This window comes from Ranitomeya imitator, chromosome 3 (genome assembly GCF_032444005.1).
Source record: "Ranitomeya imitator isolate aRanImi1 chromosome 3, aRanImi1.pri, whole genome shotgun sequence".
Classification (NCBI taxonomy): domain Eukaryota; kingdom Metazoa; phylum Chordata; class Amphibia; order Anura; family Dendrobatidae; genus Ranitomeya; species Ranitomeya imitator.
In genome coordinates this window covers 161,357,278-161,383,755 of record NC_091284.1, presented here as the reverse complement: position 1 = coordinate 161,383,755, position 26,478 = coordinate 161,357,278, and positions in this window count along the sequence as shown.

Here is a 26,478-nt window from a genome sequence, read left to right as displayed (position 1 = left end):
AGAGTGCATGCGGTGCCGCACTGACGAACGCCACTAACCACCCAGGCTTGGGTAAGGAAAGCACAGAGGAAGTGCACGGCGCCGTACTGGCGGTCACAGCAACTGGACGCTGTAATGTGTGATTACTGCTGTAGGCTAAGTCGGGCGCTAGATAGCAACCATACACCTTCCGCGAACAGACATTCAATAGGGTAGGGGTATCCAAGGACGACTTGCACTCACAACATACACACATTAACAATTGTACACTAGCGCATGGCCGTGCGGTCATGCGCAGTTTATATAGTTGCAGCACAGGAAGTGGCCACAGAAACTTTGACCTTCCAAGACCTGCCAAGAGGACCAATGGAATGTGCTGCAGAGCCTGAGCACATGACCCTCAATCTCCAACGGGAGATCTAGCCCTGGGCATGCTCAGTGTGTGCAGACAAGGACTTAGTCCCAGAAAAGTCCGCTCGCTGCTGACCAGCACTGGCTTTAATGGCAGAAGCTGAAGAAGCAGCAGTAACTCTCAGTACAGAGTGAGACTGAGCAAGATGCTGGGACCGACGTCCTTGCTGAGCAGACTCCACTGCAGCTGGATGAGAATGGGAGACCGCAGCGGAGATGGCTCGAGATTCCCCCTGTGCAGAAGCGGGAACTCGAGACCTAACAAACGCATGCAGAAAAAAACGCATGCGTTGCAAAAACGCATCAAAACGCGTACAAAAAAACGCATGCGTTTTTAATGTTAAATATAGGGAAAAAAACGCATGGTTTTTTTTGCGTTTTTTACCGCAAAAACGCAAAAAAAAAACGCAAATGTGAAACCAGCCTTATGTAAAAATAATAAAATAATATCATAAAATAAGGCTAGGGTTGCAGTTAGAGCTAGGGTTAGTGTTGGGTTTGGGTTAGAGCTAGAGATAGGGTTGGGGCTAGTGCTAGGGTTAGGGCAAGGGTTAGAGTTGTGGTTAGAGCTAGGGTTAGGGTTGGGCTAGGTTTAGGGCTAAGGCTAGGGTTGTGGCTTGGGCTCGGCAGGGGTTTACAAGCACGACATGGTGCTTGCCATCAATCCCACCCAATTTTGCATTCAAAAAGTAAAACCATGCACCCAAACAATGGCTTTCCCCCACATATGGGGTATCGGCATTCTCATGAGAAATTCCACAACAAATTTTGTCATCCACTTTTTCCTGATACCTTTGCAAAAATAAAAAAGTTCGGATCTGATATAATTTTTTTGTGAAAAAAGCAAAACATTATTTTTTTTTCTTCCACATTGCTTTAGTTCTTGTGAAGCACCTGAAGGGTTAATATACTATATGAATGTAGTTTTGAGCACCTTGAGGGTGCAATTTTTAGAATGGTGTCACTTTTGGGCATTTTCTGTCATATTGACACCCCAAACTCACTTCAAATGTGAGGTTATCCCTAAAACATGGCTTTGTAAATTTTGTTGGAAAAAAGAGAAATAGCTGGTCAACTTTTAACCTTTATAACTTCCTAATAGTGATAAGCAAGCATGCTTGCCACTGCTCTGTGCTTGCCCAAGCATCGTAGTGCTCACGATGCTTGGAGCTCAGCAAGTATTTCTGCCTTTGCTCGGCAGGAGATCGAGTCACCGCCTGCATGTTTGGCGCTCTTTAGATGGCTTACTATGGTAAGCCATAATCGTCAACATTAACAGAAATAAACACTTGAAATAGATCACTCTATGTTAGGTGTCGATTTCCCGCCGCTGCACAGGGGGAATATCAAACCCCCTCTGCTGCAGTCTCTTATTCTCCTCCAGCCGCAGTGGAGCCTGCACAGCAGAGACATCGGTCCCAGTGCCTGGCTCAGACAGATACTGTGCGTTTGGTTACTGCTCTCCTTCCAGGTTCAGCCATTATAACCAGTACTGTTCATCGGCGAGCAGGTGCTCCTGAGACTAAGTCCTGCTTTTCTCCTTCTGAGCATGCTCAAGGGAAGACCTCTCATTGGAGGTTGGGGGGTCACATGCTCTGGTCCTGTAGCAGCTCCTATTGGTCCACTAGGAAGGTCCTGGAGAGCTACAGCTATAAAAGGTTTGCATGGCTGAATGACCATGCACTAGTATAAATTTGTTATCATGTGTGTGGTTGTATGCCTGTTCTGGTGATTGCTCCTTAATCATTCCCATTCCTAGTGAAGTTGAATGCTTGCGAATGTTGGAGGTAACTAGCGCTTGACAGGACTAATCTATACACAAGAGCATGAACTGTACTGTGTCTAACCAGCAGTGACTGCCAGTGCGGTGCTGTAAGCACTCTGTGCGGCTATCTTCTATTACTCCTGACAATCGGTCAGTTTACTGTGGGAACTCCCGCTCGATCTTTGCATCTGACTCAGGGCGTCTTCAGGCGCGGGCTCAAAAGCCACCGAGGGTCAGAGCGGGATCAAGCACCAGCATAGTGGGTGTGAATTGCAGGAATCCCACTAGTACTCATTTGCTGCTTCCTGTGACAGCTAACAGGGCACAGAGTGTTATGGCTAGCAGAATGCACCGAGTAATTATAGATGTTTATTATTGGTGCATTCGCAGCCCGGGCTCCTCAGGGCTGGATGAACCTGCTGCTAGTGAATGGTGGCACTTAGGGTTGAGCGAAACGGATTGGACAATTTCAAAAATCGCCGACTTTTGGCAAAGTCGAGTTTCGTGAAACCCGACCTGATCCCACTGTGGGCATATTCTCAGCCTTCTTGTACCTTCTGCTACATTTCCAAGTTCAAGACCCTAAAGACGACGACCCGGAAGACCACCCCTAAGATGACGACGACACCAGAGATGGCAACCACTGAGATGATGACGACCCTGGAGACGACGACCCTGAAGACAACCCCGATGACGACGACGATTCCGGAGACAACGACCCTGGAGATGACGACATGGAAGACCGAGAAGCAGAAGAACAAGAGGCTGCAGAACAAAGAGCAGAAGAACATTAAGCATAACACTTAATATCAGAGCAAAAGATATTATCTAAATTATATGCAGAAGAAGACTAAGCAGTGTATGGGGGTGAGTCCGTTCCTCCTCGTGGTGCCCCTGGATAAAGCCTGATGCTGCAGGCCAAACTGAATGCGGACAAATGTAACTCTTTTGTGACTGGCAGAACGGAAGGTGTAATCTTCAAACTTTTATAGATAACAACTACGGGAATGCCTGTCACAAATAAGAATATGATGAAGAAGTAGAATATGAAGAATAATAATAGTTGAATAAAAAGAATATGAAGAATGTAACAAAAAAAATAGGTAGAAGATGAAGAAGAAGATGAATGAGGTGAAGAAGAAGTTGATGTCAAAGATGCTGATGATGATGAAGAAGAAAGTGTGGGAAAAGTAAAAAAAAAAAGGTGAAGGGCGTGGAAGTAGTGAAACATCAATATCTGCCAAAATAAAAAATATCTTAACATAGTCAATATCTTTGTAACTCCGAACGTCTTAAAAAAAAAAATTCCTGCTATTCTATTTGATTGGGCTAAACCTCTATGCCTTTAATGTCTCCGCCACCTCCCCCAATACATCCTACATTATTCTTAGTTGTTTTCCTTCATGTAGAATGAACCTACAAGGAAAGAAAGGGTTTATTTTAATTCTGATATTTTGGTCCCATTGACTTGCATTGGTATCGGGTATCGGTATCGGCGATATCCGATATTTTTCGAATATCGGCCGATCCAATCCGATACCGATACTTTCCGATAACGGAAGGTATCGCTCAGCACTACTAAGGAGAGTAAAACTAATCCTAAACTGTTCTTCAACTATATCAATAGTAAAAGAATACAAACTGAAAATGTAGGCCCCTTAAAAAATAGTGAGGAAAGAATGGTTGTAGATGATGAGGAAAAAGCTAACATATTAAACACCTTCTTCTCCACGGTATTCACGGTGGAAAATGAAATGCTAGGTGAAATCCCAAGAAACAATGAAAACCCTATATTAAGGGTCACCAATCTAACCCAAGAAGAGGTGCGAAACCGGCTAAATAAGATTAAAATAGATAAATCTCCGGGTCCGGATGGCATACACCCACGAGTACAAAGAGAACTAAGTAATGTAATAGATAAACCATTATTTCTTATTTTTAGGGACTCTATAGCGATGGGGTCTGTTCCGCAGGACTGGCGCATAGCAAATATGGTGCCAATATTCAAAAAGGGCTCTAAAAGTGAACCTGGAAATTATAGGCCAGTAAGTCTAACCTCTATTGTTGGTAAAATATTTGAAGGGTTTCTGAGGGATGTTATTCTGGATTATCTCAATGAGAATAACTGTTTAACTCCATATCAGCATGGGTTTATGAGAAATCGCTCCTGTCAAACCAATCTAATCAGTTTTTATGAAGAGGTAAGCTATAGGCTGGACCACGGTGAGTCATTGGACGTGGTATATCTCAATTTTTCCAAAGCGTTTGATACCGTGCCGCGCAAGAGGTTGGTACACAAAATGAGAATGCTTGGTCTGGGGGAAAATGTGTGTAAATGGGTTAGTAACTGGCTTAGTGATAGAAAGCAGAGGGTGGTTATAAATGGTATAGTCTCTAACTGGGTCGCTGTGACCAGTGGGGTACCGCAGGGTTCGGTATTGGGACCTGTTCTCTTCAACATATTCATCAATGATCTGGTAGAAGGTTTACACAGTAAAATATCGATATTTGCAGATGATACAAAACTATGTAAAGCAGTTAATACAAGGGAAGATAGTATTCTGCTACAGATGGATCTGGATAAGTTGGAAACTTGGGCTGAAAGGTGGCAGATGAGGTTTAACAATGATAAATGTAAGGTTATACACATGGGAAGAAGGAATCAATATCACCATTACACACTGAACGGGAAACCACTGGGTAAATCTGACAGGGAGAAGGACTTGGGGATCCTAGTTAATGATAAACTTACCTAGAGCAGCCAGTGCCAGGCAGCAGCTGCCAAGGCAAACAGGATCATGGGGTGCATTAAAAGAGGTCTGGATACACATGATGAGAGCATTATACTGCCTCTGTAGAAATCCCTAGTTAGACCGCACATGGAGTACTGTGTCCAGTTTTGGGCACCGGTGCTCAGGAAGGATATAATGGAACTAGAGAGAGTACAAAGGAGGGCAACAAAATTAATAAAGGGGATGGTAGATCTACAATACCCAGATAGATTAGCGAAATTAGGATTATTTAGTCTAGAAAAAAGACGACTGAGGGGCAATCTAATAACCATGTATAAGTATATAAGGGGACAATACAAATATTTCGCTGAGGATCTGTTTATACCAAGGAAGGTGATGGGCACAAGGGGGCATTCTTTGCGTCTGGAGGAGAGAAGGTTTTTCCACCAAGATAGAAGAGGATTCTTTACTGTTAGGGAGGTGAGAATCTGGAATTGCTTGCCTGAGGAGGTGGTGATGGCGAACTCAGTCGAGGGGTTCAAGAGAGGCCTGGATGTCTTCCTGGAGCAGAACAATATTGTATCATACAATTATTAGGTTCTGTAGAAGGACGTAGATCTGGGGATTTATTATGATGGAATATAGGCTGAACTGGATGGACAAATGTCTTTTTTCGGCCTTATTAACTATGTTATTATGTTACTATGTTACTAATATTAAAAGTTACATTTTATTTAATTTAGTACCATTTCTACTCTGCTGCATTTAATAAATTGGGATTGGTAGAATCTTTTTGATCGAATATTTTTTTTAGATCTTAATCCTGATTATTTTCTTTAAAAGCAATCCAGAGCCCACCATTTTTTGCTCCATTTGCTTGTTGGCACTGCAGAATACAGCCATATCCTTTCTATATTACAGCATAAAAATCCAGCTATTTTAAATAGGGGTTTGGTCATCACACGGATCACGTCAGTGCATTGAAAATTCTGCCATTTGTGGCCTACTGTTAATTTTTGTTGTAGTGTCTTAGATAATACACCAGTTTGCTGACACAAAAAAATAGTTAAGTACATGCCTGGTTTTTGAAACAGGGGTTTGCCCATCACACGGGTCATGTCAGTGCGTTTAAAATTCTGCCATTTGTGATCTACTGTTAAATGCATGCTAAAGATGCTGAAGATGTAGATAAATACAATGCAGATGAGGTTACAGGTGTATAATTGAATCAGAACTATGGTAGGACAAAAATGTAGTTCCAGCTTCAAATTTAATACACTATAAACTAAACATACCAGTAGCAAGAACTGCAAATACCTTAAAATGAGATTGATATATTCATTTTTCTTTCAGTACAGCACCACATGTGGCTCTCTTGCTTTTTTACAGATGTAAACTCACACATTGTGCATATTTTTCCATAATAAAAATAATTCATTTAGAATCAAACAAGTTTAGTCACAGTGCCAAGATTGAAGTTTGCAAAAATAAATAAAATATTTATAGAGAATTGGAAAGACATGTTTTCAGTAAGTTTCAGGAGTGTTTTATGACTATGCAATGTTTATTATGGCAAGTAATTCTGACTGTGTCTACTTGATGTGGATAAATTATTTTGCAGAAAATGGAGCTCGAAGTCAGAATTCACTCCTCAAATATTTAGTGCATGCATACCACCTTTTCTTTTAGTCATGCTTCCTTTTATGTAAAAAAATATTATTCACAGCACACTCACCACCTATTGGTATATTTCCTATTAATAAAAAGGATCAACCATGAGACATCGTGTAAGTAGATGATCCCTCTGTTTAAAACTCTGATGCAAGAAGTATTCAGAAGAAATAGGGTAGATCTTTCAAACTCTTGCTAGCTGTAAAGCCCATTGTAATTCTATCAGCATATTTATGCACATTGATCCCAATGACTTAATGGAAATTCTATAAATACATGTGTACAAAGTACCTCCTAATTGCTATTCAAAGCAGCCAGGATGTTATAATAGTCTATGGTAGGGTGCTGGCAAACTCAATATTGGTAGTATTGTTTATTAGCTCTAATTACAGAAGGTGAAGAGGCAGCAGTACAACCTGAGTTCCAAAAGAAAGCCCAGATTGCTTTCTGCCAAAGCAGTACAGAGCACTTTAGCATTCCAAATTTAGCATTCCAAATATTTACATGTGAAAAGGGTTGCATAACAAAAAATAAGTACCGTATATACTCGAGTATAAGCCGACCCGAGTATAAGCCGACCCCCCTAATTTTGCCACAAAAAACTGGGAAAACTTATTGACTCGAGTATAAGCCTAGGGTGGAAAATGGAGGATTTACCGGTGAATTTCAAAAATAAAAATAGATGCTCCATACCGTTCATTATTGCCCCATAGATGCTCCATGGACAACTGTGCTATATAGAATGCTCTGCACCGTTGATTATGGCCCCATAGATGCTCCTTATAATGCTGTGCCCCATATATGCTCTGCACCTTTATGGCCCCATAGGTGCTCCTTATAATGCTGTGCCCCATATATGCTCTGCACCTTTATGGCCCCATAGATGCTCCTTATAATGCTGTGCCCCATATATGCTCTGCACCTTTATGGCTCCATAGATGCTCCTTATAATGCTGTGCCCCATATATGCTCTGCACCTTTATGGCCCCATAGGTGCTCCTTATAATGCTGTGCCCCATATATGCTCTGCACCTTTATGGCCCCATAGGTGCTCCTTATAATGCTGTGCCCCTTATATGCTCTGCACCTTTATGGCCCCATAGGTGCTCCTTATAATGCTGTGCCCCATATATGCTCTGCACCTTTATGGCCCCATAGGTGCTCCTTATAATGCTGTGCCCCTTATATGCTCTGCACCTTTATGGCCCCATAGGTGCTCCTTATAATGCTGTGCCCCATATATGCTCTGCACCTTTATGGCCCCATAGGTGCTCCTTATAATGCTGTGCCCCTTATATGCTCTGCACCTTTATGGCCCCATAGGTGCTCCTTATAATGCTGTGCCCCTTATATGCTCTGCACCTTTATGGCCCCATAGGTGCTCCTTATAATGCTGTGCCATATATGCTCTGCACCTTTGATTATGGCCCCATAGGTGCTCCTTATAATGCTGTGCCATATATGCTCTGCACCTTTGATTATGGCCCCATAGGTGCTCCTTATAACGCTGTGCCCTATATATGCTCTGCACCTTTATGGCCCCATAGATGCTCCTTATAATGCTGTGCCCCATTTATGCTCTGCACCTTTATGGCCCCATAGGTGCTCCTTATAATGCTGTGCCATATATGCTCTGCACCTTTATGGCCCCATAGGTGCTCCTTATAATGCTGTGCCATATATGCTCTGCACCTTTATGGCCCCATAGATGCTCCTTATAATGCTGTGCCCCATATATGCTCTGCACCTTTATGGCCCCATAGGTGCTCCTTATAATGCTGTGCCCCATATATGCTCTGCACCTTTATGGCCCCATAGGTGCTCCTTAAAATGTTGTGCCCCTTATATGCTCTGCACCTTTATAGCCCCATAGGTGCTCCTTAGAATGCTGCTGGTGCTGCCATAAAAAAAAAAAAATCACATACTCACCTCTCTTCTCAGGACGCCGGCGCTTTCAATAATTACCTGCACCTCCTGCGGCTCCGTCTCCAGCACTGACGCTCAGCAGAGGGCGCGCACTGACTACGTCACAGCGCCCTCTAACCTGAGCGTCACTGCTAGAGGACGCTGCAGACGGAGCCGGAGCGAGGAGCAGGTAATTATAGCGCTGCGCTCCCCTTACCTGCTGCGGCGCGGTCCCTGCAGTCCCTGCTTCTCCGGCGCTGCAGCTTCTTCCTGTAATTGAGCGGTCACATGGCACCGATCATTTACAGCAATGAATATGCGGCTCCTCCCCTATGGGGGTGGAGCCGCCTATTCATTTCTGTAATGAGCGGTGCCATGTGACCGCTCAGTGCAGGAAGAATCTGCAGCGCCGGAGAAGCCAGGGACTGCAGGGACCGCGCTGGGAGCAGGTAAGTATGATTACACAGCCCCCGCTCCCCCTCCCCTGCCGACACCCGGGTATATGACTCGAGTATAAGCCGAGAGGGGGACTTTCAGCCCAAAAAAATGGGCTGAAAATCTCGGCTTATACTCGAGTATATACGGTACAATAATCCTGAACAAAACGACTCTCCGACTGGTACAGGAGGAGAGAAGACCCTGCCTGTGAGGGCTCACAATCTACAAGGGAAAGGATGAGACTCATGAGCCCTAAGTTATGCCCCTGGCTTGTACTTTTATGTGGGAATCCTTGCAATTCTATAGTTTATGATATTTGATGGTACATTTGGGCAAAAGCCTACTGAGTTGATAATGGCCAGGGAACTTCACTGGTAATATTTAAGGGTAAAACTCTCCTAACAATGTTACTTATGGTGGCCTCTTTGCTGGATTTATTTTTGATACTGTTCAGAATGATGGTAGTATTAGAGTGACTTATGGGGGCACTTTGGAGATACCATATATGAAATGATCTAGCTGTCATTATCAATGTTTTGCTTGTACATATGACCATATTTTTTTTCTCTTTCTTTTTTTAACCCCTTTATGATGTTGGGCATAATAATACGCCCACGTCGGACTCCCTCTCTTTGATGTGGGTTACGGCGCTGAGCCCACATCTTTCCCGGCATATGTCAGCTGTTTTGAACAGCTTACATGTGACTCTGACAGCCGTGGGTGGAATCACAATCCACCCACGACTGTTAACCCATTAAATGCAGCTGTCAATCTCTGATAATGGCATTTAACTCGCGCTTCTGGCAAACAAACCTTTAAACTCAAAATAGTTATTGCATTAGTTCCCAAAAAGGTGCAATTTCAAAAACGTGGTCACATGTGTGTGAGTTTTCTACTGTTTTGGCATACATGGGCTTTGCAAATGGCATCCGCAAACCATTTCAGGAATATTTGCACTTCAAAACTCACATAGCTCTATATCATTTTGAGCCCTGTTGTGTGCCCAAACAGATGTTTTCGATCAAGTGTAAGGTATTGTTGTGATAAGAATAAATTGTGTAGCACAATATATGATCCATTTTCTTAATGTAAAAAGAAAAAATATGGGGCTTAAAAAAAAAATAGTACTGAGGATGTAATTTTATTTTTTAATCTTTATGGCTCAGTGGAATAATATTCTGTGAAATACTTAGTGTCAACATGCTCACTGGAACCCTAGATTAATTCAAAGGTGATGCTGGCATAAAATGGGCATATGGATAATATTGCTCATTAGCTATTTGGGGTGGTATAATAATATGTTTTAAGGGCACAAATGTCATGCTGTGACTGTACGTGATAAGGGAAAGAGCCCTGCACAGTCCCTAGGGCTGGGGTCCTAACTATTTCTGCTCCCAAAAATACATCTGATGGTGAGGAGATTTGGGTCAAATGTCTTACTATTCTCCTGTTGTACCTTAAATTTCCCTTCTCCCTACCCCAAGATGCCATGGACAGAAATGCTATTGTGTAAAGACATAAGACAAACATATATATAAAAAAAGCAACTAACATACAAAACACTCACCAAAGGTAGAGAGGTATATAGGGAAGGATAGGAATGTACAAACCAAATGGTAACAGGACAATGAGAAAAGCACACAACAATCTCCAGCAGCAAAAACAATCTCCAACTCCACACAGCAGCTCCAGGAACCCAGGATGTAAACTTTCACTGGATAGGAAGAGAAGGTCTGGCCAGATTTTATAGAGAGAGGAAATTATCAGACCAGTAGCAGGTGTGAAATGGAGTTGCATGTTACTAACCACCATTGAAAGGGTTGTAAAACTCCTCAGCACCAAAGGAAATGAAATTCATTTAATATGAGACATTAAACACACAGAGTAAATGGAATTTTTCTAAATTTTGTCAAATTTATGAGGGGATATTGAATATGAGGTCAGTGTGGATAAAGGTACAAAATGAGGGCAAAAAGGCGAGATAGGACAGTGTGAAGTGGAGACACAGTAATTTAATTTCAAACTGGGGCAGTGTGGAGGTTATAGTTCATAAGGAGGACAGATATAACTAATAAAGGCTGACAGCTTGATGGTAATAGCTAAGTATATAGCGGGGGCAGCATTGGGGGATAGTGTGAGTTCACAATGAGGAGACAGTGTACCGAGCAGAGGGATGCTGAGGAGGGGTCACAATATAGAGGCTGAGTAGAGGCAGAGCAATTATTTATTCAGGTGCTCAGCATGGGTGCAAATATTTATATTCAGGAACATTATAATGACACTCCTGTTTTTCATGGCACTGTGTGTTAGGAGTCGAGTTTCCTCTGCTGCACAGGGGGAATCTCGATCCGTCTCCGCTGCGGTCTCCCATTCTTCTCCAGCCGCAGTGGAGTCTGCTCAGCAGGGACGTCGATCCCAGCATCTCGCTCAGTCTGACTCTGTGCGAAGAGTTACTGCTGCTTCTCCTGCTTCTGCCATTGAAGCCAGTGCTGGGCAGCGGCGAGTGGACGTTTCTGGATCTAAGTCCTGCTTTTCTCTGTCTGAGCATGCCCAGGGCAGGGTCTCCCATTGGAGGTCGAGGGCCACATGTTCGGTCACATGCTCAGGTGCTGCAGTACATTCCATTGGTCTTTCTGGAAGGTCCTGAAAGGGCAAAACATGCTCAGGTACTGCAGCACTTTCCATTGGTCCTTCTGGAAGGTCCTGAAAGGGCAAAAACTTCAGTAGCAGCTTCCTGTGCTTCCTGTGCTGCAACTATATAAACTGCGCATGACCGCACGGCCATGCGCTAGTATTGTCTTGATATTATGTGTGTGTGTAGATGGATGTATGTCGATGGATGAAAGCTCCTAAGTATCCCTCCCTAGAGTTGTTGACTGCTCGCGGATGATGGTAGCTATCTAGCGCCCGACTAACCATCTGCACGTAACACACATCACAGCGTCCTGTTGCTGTGTCCGCCAGTATGGCGCCGTGCGCTTCCTCTGCGCTTTCCTTACCCAAGCCTGGGTGGTTAGTGGCGTCCGTCAGTGCGGCACCGCACGCACTCTCGTGCCTATAGATTCTATTTTATAAGTTTCCTTACACACCCAGTTGCGGTGTTGTGCCAGCAAGTGTCTAATCGGACTTCAATCCTGTGTAGGGGTTGAGTTCGCTGACTTCTTGCTCGCGCTCTATGTGCGGTACTGCGCTCCTGTGACACAACAGGATCGCTTCCTTCACGCAGGGTGAAGTTAACCCATGTGTGTATTCTTAGTACCGCCATATAGTCCGTCTTACTAGCAGCAGGGTCTTTTACCTGCACGGTGGACCTCGGACTGCGAACGCACCTAGTGTCATATCATCTATACTTGGTGCGTTCCGCCGGTCCTTAACACTGTGTTGGGATGCGTTTCATAAGACCTAAAAAGAGAAAATTCTGTAGTGATGAACTCTGGATGTGAAAAATCATCATGGCATATTGACCAGATGGAAATGAAATGGATGAGAAGTACTCCATTCAGAGAAAGCATCACATATAAAGTACCTGGATGTAAATGTTTATTTGTGATTTTGACTGTGTCTGGTATGATCCACAGTATGATAATGGCTGGTAACAACTCCCATTACTCCATATAATTGTTAAAGGCATACTGGGAGTAATATATTCATGTGATACAATCTATATGATGCAGTAGTACAACACAATCCATTTTGTTCTTTCTTTTCTTCCTGTGTGGAATAAGATGTGCCCTCTGGCCTTCTATTCCTACACTATAAAATGAAAAAAGGAGCCCCCAAATTTTATACTGGCTGTGATTGACCCCTTGGTTGGCTGTGTTAGAAAATGTGGTAGCTCCATTGCATTATAAGGAAGCCATTTTGGCTTTGCCTAATGTCATTTGCTAGCTCTATGATGCTTCAGCAGTGTGAGAAATGATGACAGGTATTTTTGTGGTGTCAATCCATCCAAATATCAAACTGTTCAAATTTGTGAAGACCTGAAAATTTCAGTAAAATGAACTCGAAGTGAGTTTTCCTCACATCACTGTGATCATCTCTAAAGTAAATCAAATCTGTTGCCCTAACCTTACAACTACACCTAGTCCTAAGTCTAACTTAAGCCCTAAGCTTAAGTATGTTTGCAAAAAGGACAAAAGATTAAAAGTAGCTAATATTGATGAATGAAAATAGGTTTGCTCTATACATGATTTAATACTGTCTTCATTAATTAGCTACTCATCTTCTACCATCACAATTGCTCCTTATACAGAGTTCAGCAGTCAAAATTATTTTTTTTATAGACTGAGGCATTCTGCATAGGCAGCCATTGAGATGACAAGACTCACTGCATTATTCTGAGCTTTGTCATCTTAGTTATTGCCTATACAATGTGGAGCAGCCAGTGAGAAACACATCTCGACTTCTGTACTTTGCATAAACTATTCTGGGCAAGCACTCATTGGGTTGCTACAAGAATTGGCACTTGCAGGTGCCAATCATATAAAGCTCCTTCCACCCTCACCTCATAATGACACTGACTGAACAAGGCTGACAGCTTCTGAATGGGTATCGCTGCCTTTAGTGCTTGATCTAATACAATTTTTGTTTTGATTTTATAGTGAGGCTATCAACTATACAAAGAGTGAAGGTTGATGAGAAGTAGAAAAGTTCCTTTCGAACAATATTTCCTGGAGCTTCTGAAAATCTCATATCTGAGATTTCACCATGGAGATACAACGTATTGATGTGTTACAAAGTCGTGTACATAGATGTGATTTCAGTCTTTGCAATTCTCTGAATCTTGTACTGAAGAACTGTTTAAAATATTACAGCAAGGTTTAATCTTTGATATATTTCATTCTATCTCCATATTCAGTTTGTATTACGAAGAAACACATTTAAGGCTTAAAATTTATTTGATGATAGGATTTTTTTTATTATTTCCATTACATTTCAATGTCATGTCTTTTTTTTAATCATAGGAATTTTACATTCCAGTTATGGCTATTTTCATTTTTTTTAAAGCAGAGACAACTGCTTCTGAATTGCTCAATAATGTGTTCCAGGCTGCAATAACCATTTATCCATTGTTCTAAACTTACTTTTACATTTAGATCATTGATTCCTGGAGTGAAATACGTTTTGCCTGTCTTTTTACTGCAACTAAATAAATGTACTATAATATTTCCCCAGTGGCAGTTTCCTTTTAATTTTTCACTGTTGCATCTATTGTCCACTTTATCACATGTGTACTGTGCATAATAGTGTGTTCACTCCAGAAAACAATGTTTCACCTAGTCCATAGCAAAATGAGTATTAGAGTTTAAGAAAATAAAGGTTATTTTACCAACATAATTCAGGTTTTTAAACACTTGCTGAATAATTTCAGAATTTTTTTTAATATACCTGATAGTGATACAACAGCGACTTTGCTTTTTTATTTTACGTGATAGGCGCAATGAGTTTAGGTCATTTGGCTGCTTCATCTGTTTAGAAATGATATTGAGAGACTATTAAAAGCTATTTTATTTCTCTCTTTTTCAATTACTAACCTTGTGTTGGCTTTTTATAATAATAAAATCTACTTTTATGTCACTATCCCCAAAGAATTACTATTTTACAAATACTATTAAGTCACAGAAAGACATAAATCATAACAGTAACCCAGTTACAAAGTGTTTGGCCATGCCTGCATTTGATTAAATTCCACCAATATATTTTCAAAATATGTTTAAGTTTGCAACAAAGCTGTGCCATAATAAAATTGTTATTATACAAGTACTCCTCACTAAATTAAAATAGCATCAAAAAGTTAATTTATTTCAGTTTGTCAATACAAAAAGTGAAACTCATATGGTCATTGCAAACAGAGTGATCTATTTCAAGTGTTTCTTTCTGTTTATGTTGATGATTATGGCTTACAGCCAATGGAAACTCAAAAGTCATTATCTCAGTAAATTAGAATACTTTATAGTACCAACTTGAAAAATGATTTTAAAAACCAAAATGTTGGCCCACGGAAAAGTGTGTTTAATAAATGCACTCAATACTTGGTCGGGGCTCCTTATGCATCAACTACGGTACTGCATCAATGCAGTGTGGCATGGAGACGGCCAGCCTGTGGCACTTGGCACTGCTGAGGTGTTATGGAAGCCCAGGTATCTTTGATAGCAGCCATCAGCTTGATTGTATTTTTGGGTCTCGTGTCTCTCATCTTACTGTTGACAATTCACCATAGATTGGTGTTAAGGTCAGGAGAGTTTGCTAGCCAATCAACCACAGAGATAATGTTGTTTTTAAACCAGGTATTGGTACTTTTGGCAGTGTGAATATGTGCCAAGTCCTGCTGGAGAATGAAATTTCCATCTCCAAAAAGCTTGTTGGCATAGGGAAGCATAAAGTAACCTAAATTTTCTGGTAGATGGTTGTGCTGACTTTTGTCTTGATAAAACACAGTGGACCTACACCAGCAGATGACATGGCTCCCCAAACCATCACTGATTGTAGAAACTTCACACTAGACGTCTAGCAGCTTAGACTGTGTGCCTCTCCACTCTTCCTCCAGGCTCTTGGACATTGATTTCCAGATGAAATGCAAAATTGACTTTCATCTGAAAACAACACCTAGGACAACTGAGTAACAGTCCAGTTCTTTTTCTCCTTGGCCCAGGTAAGACGCTTATGCCATTGTCTATTTGTCATGAGTGGCTTGACACAAGGAATGTGGCACTTGTAACCCATGTCCGGGATATGTCTGTGTGTGGTGGCGCTTAAAGCAATGACTCCAGCAGCAGTCCACTCTTTGTGAATCTCACCAAAATTTTGGCCTTTTCTTAACAATCCTTTCAAGGCTACGGTTATCTCGGTTGCTTGTGCAACCTTTTTCTACCACATTTTTTCCTTCCACTCAACTTGCCATTAATATGTTTGGGTACAGCACTCTGTGAACAGCCAGCTTCTTTAGCAATGACATTTTGTGGCTTACTCTCCTTGTGAAGTGTGTCTATGACTGCCTTCTGGACATCTGTCAAGTCAGCAGTCTTCCTCATGATTGTGAAACGAGTGAAACACATCGGACAAATTCAAAAATCGCTGACTTTCGGCAAAGTCGGGTTTCATGAAACCCGACCCGATCCCAGTGTGGGATCGGCCATGAGGTCGGCGATCTGAACGCAAAAGTCGCGTTTCGTATGACACTTTCAGTGACATTTTTCAGTAAATTAAGGAGGACGCAGAGTGTGGGCAGCGTGATGACATAGGTCTCGGTAACCACCATCTTAGAGAAGGGCATGACAGTGATTGGCTTTCTTTCTGCAGCGTCACAGGGGCTATAAAAGGGCGTGCATGCCGGCCGCCATCTTACTTCTGCCGATCTTAGCATAGGGAGAGGCTGCTGCAGCTTCATCAGAAGAAGGGATATAGTTAGGAAGGGAAGATTAACCCCCAAACTGCTTGTGCTGTAGCGATTTCCACTGTCCAACACCACCATTTTTTTGCAGGGACAGTGGAGGCTAGATTTTTGGGCATCAGCTCTGTAGCTTATTAGGCTGCCTTATCAGGCTCCCTGATAGCTGCATTGCTGTTTGCACGCTGCTGTGCAAACCAACTGCTTTTTTAAAAGCAAAAATCCTGTTGCTCCTTTCTGCACAGTTATCTTGTTTATTTGTCCACAATTTTGTGTGCAGCAGTCCTTTTTATTGCTGCCATACTATTCCTGAGATCATTGTAGGGAGATTGAAATTGTACTACATAGTAACATAGTAACATAGTTAGTAAGGCCGAAAAAAGACATTTGTCCATCCAGTTCAGCCTATATTCCATCATAATAAATACCCAGATCTACGTCCTTCTACAGAACCTAATAATTGTATGATACAATATTGTTCTGCTCCAGGAAGACATCCAGGCCTCTCTTGAACCCCTCGACTGAGTTCGCCATCACCACCTCCTCCGGCAAGCAATTCCAGATTCTCACTGCCCTAACAGTAAAGAATCCTCTTCTATGTTGGTGGAAAAACCTTCTCTCCTCCAGACGCAAAGAATGCCCCCTTGTGCCCGTCACCTTCCTTGGTATAAACAGATCCTCAGCGAGATATTTGTATTGTCCCCTTATATACTTATAAATGGTTATTAGATCGCCCCTCAGTCGTCTTTTTTCTAGACTAAATAATCCTAAATTCGCTAATCTATCTGGGTATTGTAGTTCTCCCATCCCCTTTATTAATTTTGTTGCCCTCCTTTGTACTCTCTCTAGTTCCATTATATCCTTCCTGAGCACCGGTGCCCAAAACTGGACACAGTACTCCATGTGCGGTCTAACTAGGGATTTGTACAGAGGCAGTATAATGCTCTCATCATGTGTATCCAGACCTCTTTTAATGCACCCCATGATCCTGTTTGCCTTGGCAGCTGCTGCCTGGCACTGGCTGCTCCAGGTAAGTTTATCATTAACTAGGATCCCCAAGTCCTTCTCCCTGTCAGATTTACCCAGTGGTTTCCCGTTCAGTGTGTAATGGTGATATTGATTCCCTCTTCCCATGTGTATAACCTTACATTTATCATTGTTAAACCTCATCTGCCACCTTTCAGCCCAAGTTTCCAACTTATCCAGATCCATCTGTAGCAGAATACTATCTTCTCTTGTATTAACTGCTTTACATAGTTTTGTATCATCTGCAAATATCGATATTTTACTGTGTAAACCTTCTACCAGATCATTAATGAATATGTTGAAGAGAACAGGTCCCAATACTGACCCCTGCGGTACCCCACTGGTCACAGCGACCCAGTTAGAGACTATACCATTTATAACCACCCTCTGCTTTCTATCACTAAGCCAGTTACTAACCCATTTACACACATTTTCCCCCAGACCAAGCATTCTCATTTTGTGTACCAACCTCTTGTGCGGCACGGTATCAAACGCTTTGGAAAAATCGAGATATACCACGTCCAATGACTCACCGTGGTCCAGCCTATAGCTTACCTCTTCATAAAAACTGATTAGATTGGTTTGACAGGAGCGATTTCTCATAAACCCATGCTGATATGGAGTTAAACAGTTATTCTCATTGAGATAATCCAGAATAACATCCCTCAGAAACTCTTCAAATATTTTACCAACAATAGAGGTTAGACTTACTGGCCTATAATTTCCAGGTTCACTTTTAGAGCCCTTTTTGAATATTGGCACCACATTTGCTATGCGCCAGTCCTGCGGAACAGACCCTGTCGCTATAGAGTCACTAAAAATAAGAAATAATGGTTTATCTATTACATTACTTAGTTCTCTTAGTACTCGTGGGTGTATGCCATCCGGACCCGGAGATTTATCTACAGTCCTTGTATTTTTTCATATATCTTCCAGCCACTTTCTGCCACTAACATTGTGTTGTTTTGTACATTGGGCCTGAGTTTTGGTTCAGTCTCCCCCCAAAAAAGTGAGATTCAAATTCTCACAAAGTGGATACACATCAGTCCTGTTAGTTTGTCTTATATCAGCCAGCCACTTTCTGCCACTTAGATTGCATTGTAATATACACTGGGCCTGAGTTTTGGTTCAGTCTCCCCAAAAAAAGGGAGATTCTAATTCTCAGAAAGTGGATATACTTCAGTCCTGTTAGTTTGTCGTATATCAGCCAGCCACTTTCTGCCACTTACATTGTGTTGTTTTATGCACAGGGCCTGAATTTTGGTTCAGTCTCCCCCAAAAAAAGTGAGATTCAAATTCTCACAAAGTGGATATACTTCAGTCCTGTTAGTTTGTCGTATATCAGCCACCCACTTTCTGCCACTTAGATTGCATTGTTATATGCACTGGGCCTGAGTTTTGGTTCAGTCTCCCCCAAAAAGGGAGATTCTAATTCTCACAAAGTGGATATAATTCAGTCCTGTTAGTTTGTCGTATGTCAGCCAGCCAGCAAAGGGAGATTTAAATTCTCAACAAGTTTATATATACCTTTACCATGTTTTACAGTACCATATAACGGTTGTTATTTTGGTTAGATTTTCCAAAAAATGAGAAAGTCTGGTGGAAGAGCCCATGGGCGGTGGTTGCCAGCTGGTACTGATGGTGGTGGGGTGCATCTGGTGGTAGTGGCAAAAGCAAAATAGCACCTAAGGCTGGAGGTGTTGAGCCAGCATCATCGTATGGCTACACAAGGCCTCGAAGGCTCCCTTATCTGGGATTAGGAAAACAGCTTTTAAAGCCAGAGCAGCAGGAAAAAGTTTTGGCTTTCCTTGCTGACTCAGCCTCTAGGTCTTTCGCCTCCTCTTCAGAAAGTTCCAAATATAAAAGCAGCGAGTCATCAGTGGATGCTCCTTGTCAGGAACAAGACGTTTCCTTGTGTCCTTCACCCAAACCAAAAATGAAGGTTGCGTCAGGCGACACTACAGGTTACTCCATGGAGCTCTTTACACATACCATGATCTAACCTTCATTAAAATGAACCAATCATGGATTTCAAATTATTTTGCCCCACCTTCCCCTGCTGATACGTAGCTTGCCTGAAAAATGTCTTGCCTCCTCTTACTGACTTCTCAAATTCCTCCATTTGCAGCTGTTGAATGTCCACTATAGGCCATTTTTATACCTCCCTAAATGGGCTGACTCCCCCCACAGGGCCGTGGTCACCACCTGGCGCAAGCACCCATGCGAGTGCCGTTTGCCTGGACAGGTGGGTGGGCCCACTCTTGGGCAAAGGAACTGGCACAGGGTCCCTCATAGTACAATGAAATGTCTCTGATGATGGTGGTGCACCATTGTAATGTGAGGGGTCCTGTGCCAGTACCGCCGCCCTTGAGAGAGTATTCCCCCTTTATTATTTGGGCCTGCTAACTATGTCTGCCACTCATTACAGTTGTCCTCCACTGAACAAAGCAATGCCGCCAGTTTAGTCCTGTTACCAATTTTGAACTGCATTTAGCCTACTTTATTATTTGGGTCTACTAACTGTGTCTGCCACTCATTACAGTTGTCCTCCACTGAACAAAGCAATACCGCCCGTTTAGTCCTGTTACCAATTTTGAACTGCATTTAGCCTACTTTATTATTTGGGCCTACTAACTGTGTCTGCCACTCATTACAGTTGTCCTCCACTGAACAAAGCTATGCTGCCTGTTTAGTCCTGTTACCAATTTTGAACTGCATTTAGCCTACTTTATTATTTGGGCCTATATCTGTGTTTCCTCCTCATCCTGCCCATTGCCCAGCAACTGCTAGATAAGTCTGCTGGTACGTTGACCCAGACCACTACATTCCCCTTGCACTCTACACAGCCAGAATCTGACCCTGCTGAAAGTCAGGTTCCCCTTCTCGCATACTATACCACCTTACACGGGGGCAAAGAGGAAGGTGCAGATGAAAGTGCAGGTTCCTTCATCAGGTGGGGGAGGCATACTCGTTGGCGACCTCACTGGCACAGGGCCCCTCATAGTATGCAAAAGTGTCTCTGCCAGTGGGGGCACCATCCACCGTCAAACACATATAGAACGATTTTTCATGTAGAGGGCACAGAATCAAGAAGCGTGATGTTTTAACTCTTATAAGAGTGTTTTTCAAACAACGCTAGTTATAGATTCTGTAATGCCCACAGGATAATAGATATGCAGTGCCAAAGCACAAAATATGCAGAGGTATTTGCAGTCAAGGAACGGTTGTCACTGTGCGCGTGTTGCAGCGCAATCAAAGTGATGTGGCAGGAAAATGGTCTGAACACAGGCTCAGACTCGCCCATAGGGGAACAGGGGAATCCCCCAGTGGGACCCTGTGCACATCTGGGCCCCCAATCCCAATGTATAGGCAGTACTTGGCATAATTCACTTGAATCACTCTGTACAGAAAAAAAGCAGCATTTCATCATTCATTAATCAAAGTACCCAGTTTATTAATATATAGAGATATAGGTAGGATTGTGAATGAGGAACGTGTAATATTTGTAGGCGGGTGAAAAGTGGGCACCCCAAAGTCAATGTTATGGTGGGCCTTTGACACCCCAGTCTGACACTGTCTGAATATATCACATCTCCTGGGCAGAGGAGGAAACAAAAGAGAGGATACAGACAGGACAGCATGGGATCACATATGAATGGCATTATAAATAAATTCCTAAACACCGCTAATTAGTAAAACTGTACTAATATAATAAACTATAAGCCTTGAATCTAACAAGTAAAGCCCACGATATATAACTAGGATGGATTCTTTTTTATGCCTGTGAAAAAAAAATAGTAATTGTCATATTGGAAGTTACTTTTGCCTTTTCTTGAATCAGATAAAAGTGTAGCAATTGTATTTGTTTCATCAGCTAATAAAATTACCATCGATCCTCTTAGCAAATAGCTCAAAATTATCTTCTTTAGTATAGGGAAATCCTGGGTCTTACTATCTCTATGTCATGTTTAGCTTTATTAAAGTGTCACAGTTAAAGCATTTATCTAAATGTCATCACTAGGGTTGAGCGAAACGGGTCGAACATTTTCAAAAGTCGCCGACTTTTGGCGAAGTCGAGTTTCATGAAACCCGATCCGACCCCTGTGCGTGGTCGGCCATGCGGTACGCGACTTTCGCGCCAAAGTCGCGTTTCAATGACGCGAAAAGCACCATTTCTCAGCCAATGAAGGTAAACGCAGAGTGTGGGCAGCGTGATGACATAGGTCCTGGTCCCCACCATCTTAGAGAAGGGCATTGCAGTGATTGGCTTGCTGTCTGCGGCGTCACAGGGGCTATAAAGGGGAGTTCCCGCCGACCGCCATTTTACTGCTGCTGATCTGAGCTTAGGGAGAGGTTGCTGCCGCTTCGTCAGAAGCAGGGATAGCGTTAGGCAGGGTCCATTAACCACAAAACCGCTTGTGCTGTAGCGATTTCCACTGCCCAACACCACCTTCGGTGTGCAGGGACAGTGGAAGCTCCTTTTTTTTTTTTTTTCCTCAGCGCTGTAGCTCATTGGGCTGCCCTAGAAGGCTCCCTGATAGCTGCATTGCTGTGTGTACGCTGCTGTGCAAACCAACTGCTTTTTTCAAAGCACAAATCCTCTTGTTCCTTCCTTTCTGCACAGCTATCTTGTTTGTTTGTCCACACTTTTTATTTAATTTGTGCATCAGTCCACTCCTTATTGCTGCCTGCCATACCTGGCTGAGATTACTGCAGGGAGATAGTAATTGAAGGACAGTTCCTTTTTTTTTTTTGTGGGAGATTAAGATTGACATTTCTGCTAGAGTGCCATCTCTGTCTGTGTCATCTCTCACTCAGTGGGCCATAGAAAGCCTATTTATTTTTTTGCTTGATTTGGGTTCCTAATTCTACCTGAAAAAATCAATCAATCAATCAGTGGGAGAAAAATATTGGCCTCAGGGCTTGTGTGCCACTCCTTACTCCTGTGTGTGCCATCTCTCACTCAGTGGGCCATAGAAAGCCTATTAATTTTTTTGCTTGATTTGGGTTCTAAATTCTACCTGAAAAAATCATTAAATCAATCAGTGGGAGATTAATATTGGCCTTTGGGCTTGTGTGCCAGTCCTAAGCGTGCCATCTCTCTCACAAATAGTGGGCCATAGAAAGCCTATTTATTTTTTTGGTTGATTTGGGTTCATAATTCTACCTGAAAAAATCAATCAATCAATCAGTGGGAGATTAATATTGGGCTTTGGGCTTGTGTGCCAGTCCTAAGCGTGCCATCTCTCTCTCTCAGATAGTGGGCCATAGAAAGCCTATTTATTATTATTTTTTTTATTGGGTTTAAAAATTTTCCCTGGAAAAAAAAAAAAATGGGAGATTAATATTGGCCTCTGGGCTTGTGTGCCAGTCCTGAGCGTGCCACCTCTCTCACAAATAGTGGGCCATAGAAAGCCTATTAATTTTTTTGCTTGATTTGGGTTCCAAAATCTACCAAAAAAAATCACTAAATCAATCAGTGGGAGATTAATATTGGCCTCTGGGCTTGTGTGCCACTCCTGACTCCTGTGTGCGTCATCTGTCACTCAGTGGGCCCTAGAAAGCCTATTTTTTGTTTTATTTGTTTTCTAAATTCTCCCTGAAACAATCTTTTTATTTTCTTTGGTTTCTAAATTATTCCTGAAAAAAATCATTTTTTTTGTATTTTTTTTTCTCTCAAGTCTCCCTGAAAAAAAAAAAAAAATCTGTGGGAGATTCATATTGCCCCTTCTGCTTGTGTGCCAGTCTTGACTCCTGGGTGTGCCATCTCTCTCTCTCTCCCCAATTGTGGGCCATAGAAAGCCTATTAATTTTTTTGCTTGATTTGGGTTCCAAAATCTACCAAAAAAAATCACTAAATCAATCAGTGGGAGATTAATATTGGCCTCTGGGCTTGTGTGCCACTCCTGACTCCTGTGTGCGTCATCTGTCACTCAGTGGGCCCTAGAAAGCCTATTTTTTGTTTTATTTGTTTTCTAAATTCTCCCTGAAACAATCTTTTTATTTTCTTTGGTTTCTAAATTATTCCTGAAAATAATCATTTTTTTTGTATTTTATTTTCTCTCAAGTCTCCCTGAAAAAAAAAAAAAAAAAAAAAATCTGTGGGAGATTCATATTGCCCCTTCTGCTTGTGTGCCAGTCTTGACTCCTGGGTGTGCCATCTCTCTCTCCCCAATTGTGGGCCATAGAAAGCCTATTAATTTTTTTGCTTGATTTGGGTTCCAAAATCTACCAAAAAAAATCACTAAATCAATCAGTGGGAGATTAATATTGGCCTCTGGGCTTGTGTGCCACTCCTGACTCCTGTGTGCGTCATCTGTCACTCAGTGGGCCCTAGAAAGCCTATTTTTTGTTTTATTTGTTTTCTAAATTCTCCCTGAAACAATCTTTTTATTTTCTTTGGTTTCTAAATTATTCCTGAAAAAAATCATTTTTTTGGTATTTTTTTTTCTCTCAAGTCTCCCTGAAAAAAAAAAAAAAAAAAAATCTGTGGGAGATTCATATTGCCCCTTCTGCTTGTGTGCCAGTCTTGACTCCTGGGTGTGCCATCTCTCTCTCCCCAATTGTGGGCCATAGAAAGCCTATTAATTTTTTTGCTTGATTTGGGTTCCAAAATCTACCAAAAAAAATCACTAAATCAATCAGTGGGAGATTAATATTGGCCTCTGGGCTTGTGTGCCACTCCTGACTCCTGTGTGCGTCATCTGTCACTCAGTGGGCCCTAGAAAGCCTATTTTTTTGTTTTATTTGTTTTCTAAATTCTCCCTGAAACAATCTTTTTATTTTCTTTGGTTTCTAAATTATTCCTGAAAATAATCATTTTTTTTGTATTTTTTTTTCTCTCAAGTCTCCCTGAAAAAAAAAAAAAAAAAAAAATCTGTGGGAGATTCATATTGCCCCTTCTGCTTGTGTGCCAGTCTTGACTCCTGGGTGTGCCATCTCTCTCTCCCCAATTGTGGGCCATAGAAAGCCTATTAATTTTTTTGCTTGATTTGGGTTCCAAAATCTACCAAAAAAAATCACTAAATCAATCAGTGGGAGATTAATATTGGCCTCTGGGCTTGTGTGCCACTCCTGACTCCTGTGTGCGTCATCTGTCACTCAGTGGGCCCTAGAAAGCCTATTTTTTGTTTTATTTGTTTTCTAAATTCTCCCTGAAACAATCATTTTATTTTCTTTGGTTTCTAAATTATTCCTGAAAAAAATCATTTTTTTGGTATTTTTTTTTCTCTCAAGTCTCCCTGAAAAAAAAAAAAAAAAAAATCTGTGGGAGATTCATATTGCCCCTTCTGCTTGTGTGCCAGTCTTGACTCCTGGGTGTGCCATCTCTCTCTCCCCAATTGTGGGCCATAGAAAGCCTATTAATTTTTTTGCTTGATTTGGGTTCCAAAATCTACCAAAAAAAATAACTAAATCAATCGGTGGGAGATTAATATTGGCCTCTGGGCTTGTGTGCCACTCCTGACTCCTGTGTGCGTCCTCTCTCACTCAGTGGGCCCTACAAAGCCTTTTTTTTTTTTTTTTTTCCTAAATTCTCCCTGAAACAATCATTTCATTTTATTTGTTTTATAAATTCTTCTGTAAAAAATAATTTTTTTTTAATTTTTTTTTTTTCTGAAGTCTCCCTTTTAAAAAAAACAAACACAAATCAGTGGGAGATAAATATTTACATTTGCGCTTCAGTCACAGTCCTGCGTGTGTGCCATCTCATTTGTTGCCAACAACAACAGAGTGTGTAACATTGTGGCTGATTTTCGTTGTGGTCTCACCCACCTGTAAAGGGGTAGCTAAATCATACTGAAGTTATAGCTCACCGTGTAAGTTGTGTGACAGCAACAAATACCGTTCGTTTGGTAACGTTTTTAAAACAATGAGGAAGTCTGGTGGAAGAGGTCGTGGCCGGGGGCGTTCATTGTCAGCTGGTAATGAGGGTAGTGGTAGTGGTGGAGCATCAGCTGGTCGTGGGAAAAAAAATATTGCACCTAAGTCTGGAGCTGTGGAGCCAGGTTCGTCGTCTGGCTACACAAGGCCTCGAACGCTCCCTTTTCTGGGAGTAGGAAAACCGCTTTTAAAGCCGGAGCAGCAAGAGCAAGTTTTGGCTTATCTTGCTGACTCAGCCTCTAGCTCTTTTGCCTCCTCTCGTGAAACTGGTAAATGTCAAAGCAGCGCGTCGTTAGTGGATGTTCACGGTCAGGGACAAGTCGCTTCCTTGTCCTCTTCAGCAAAAACAACAACAGAGAAGAATGCAGCAGGCGACACAACGGGTTACTCCATGGAGCTCTTTACACATACCGTCCCTGGCTTAGAAAGTGAAGCAGTTAACAGTCCAAGCCCATTACAAGTTGAATCTGACATGGAGTGCACTGATGCACAGCCACAGCCAGACTACTATCCTGGTCCTTTGACTCAAACCACAACATTGCCCTCGCAGGGTGCTGATCAAGAATCAGACCCTGATGAGACTTTGTTGCCCCCTCACGAACGCTATACCACCGACCGACACGGTGACACAGACGAAGTTGCACACGAGCTACAAGAAGAGGTAATAGATGACCCAGTTCTTGACCCCGATTGGCAGCCATTGGGGGAACAGGGTGCAGGCGGCAGCAGTTCTGAAGCGGAGGAGGAGGGGCCGCAGCAGGCATCAACATCGCAACAGGTTCCATCTGCCGGGCCCGTATCTTGCCCAAAACGCGTGGCAAAGCTAAAACCTGTTGGAGGACAGCGTGGCCATCCGGTTAAAGCTCAGTCTGCAATGCCTGAAAAGGTATCCGATGCTAGAAAGAGTGCAGTCTGGCATTTTTTTAAACAACATCCAATTGATCAGCGCAAAGTCATCTGTCAAAAATGTTCAACTACCTTAAGCAGAGGACAGAATCTGAAAAGTCTCAATACAAGTTGCATGCATAGACATTTAACCACCATGCATTTGCAAGCCTGGACTAACTACCAAACGTCCCTTAAGGTTGTAGCACCCTCGGCCAATGAAGCTAGTCAGCAACGCAACATCCCTTCCGGCAGTGTAGGGCCACCATTTTCCGCACCACCTGCAGTATCTGTGCAGGTTTCTTTGCCAGGCCAAAGCCGTCAGGGTCAGGGAATCACCAGTTTCGTAGTAGGAAACACTGCATCTGGGGCACCGGTGGCAACAATACCATCTCCCA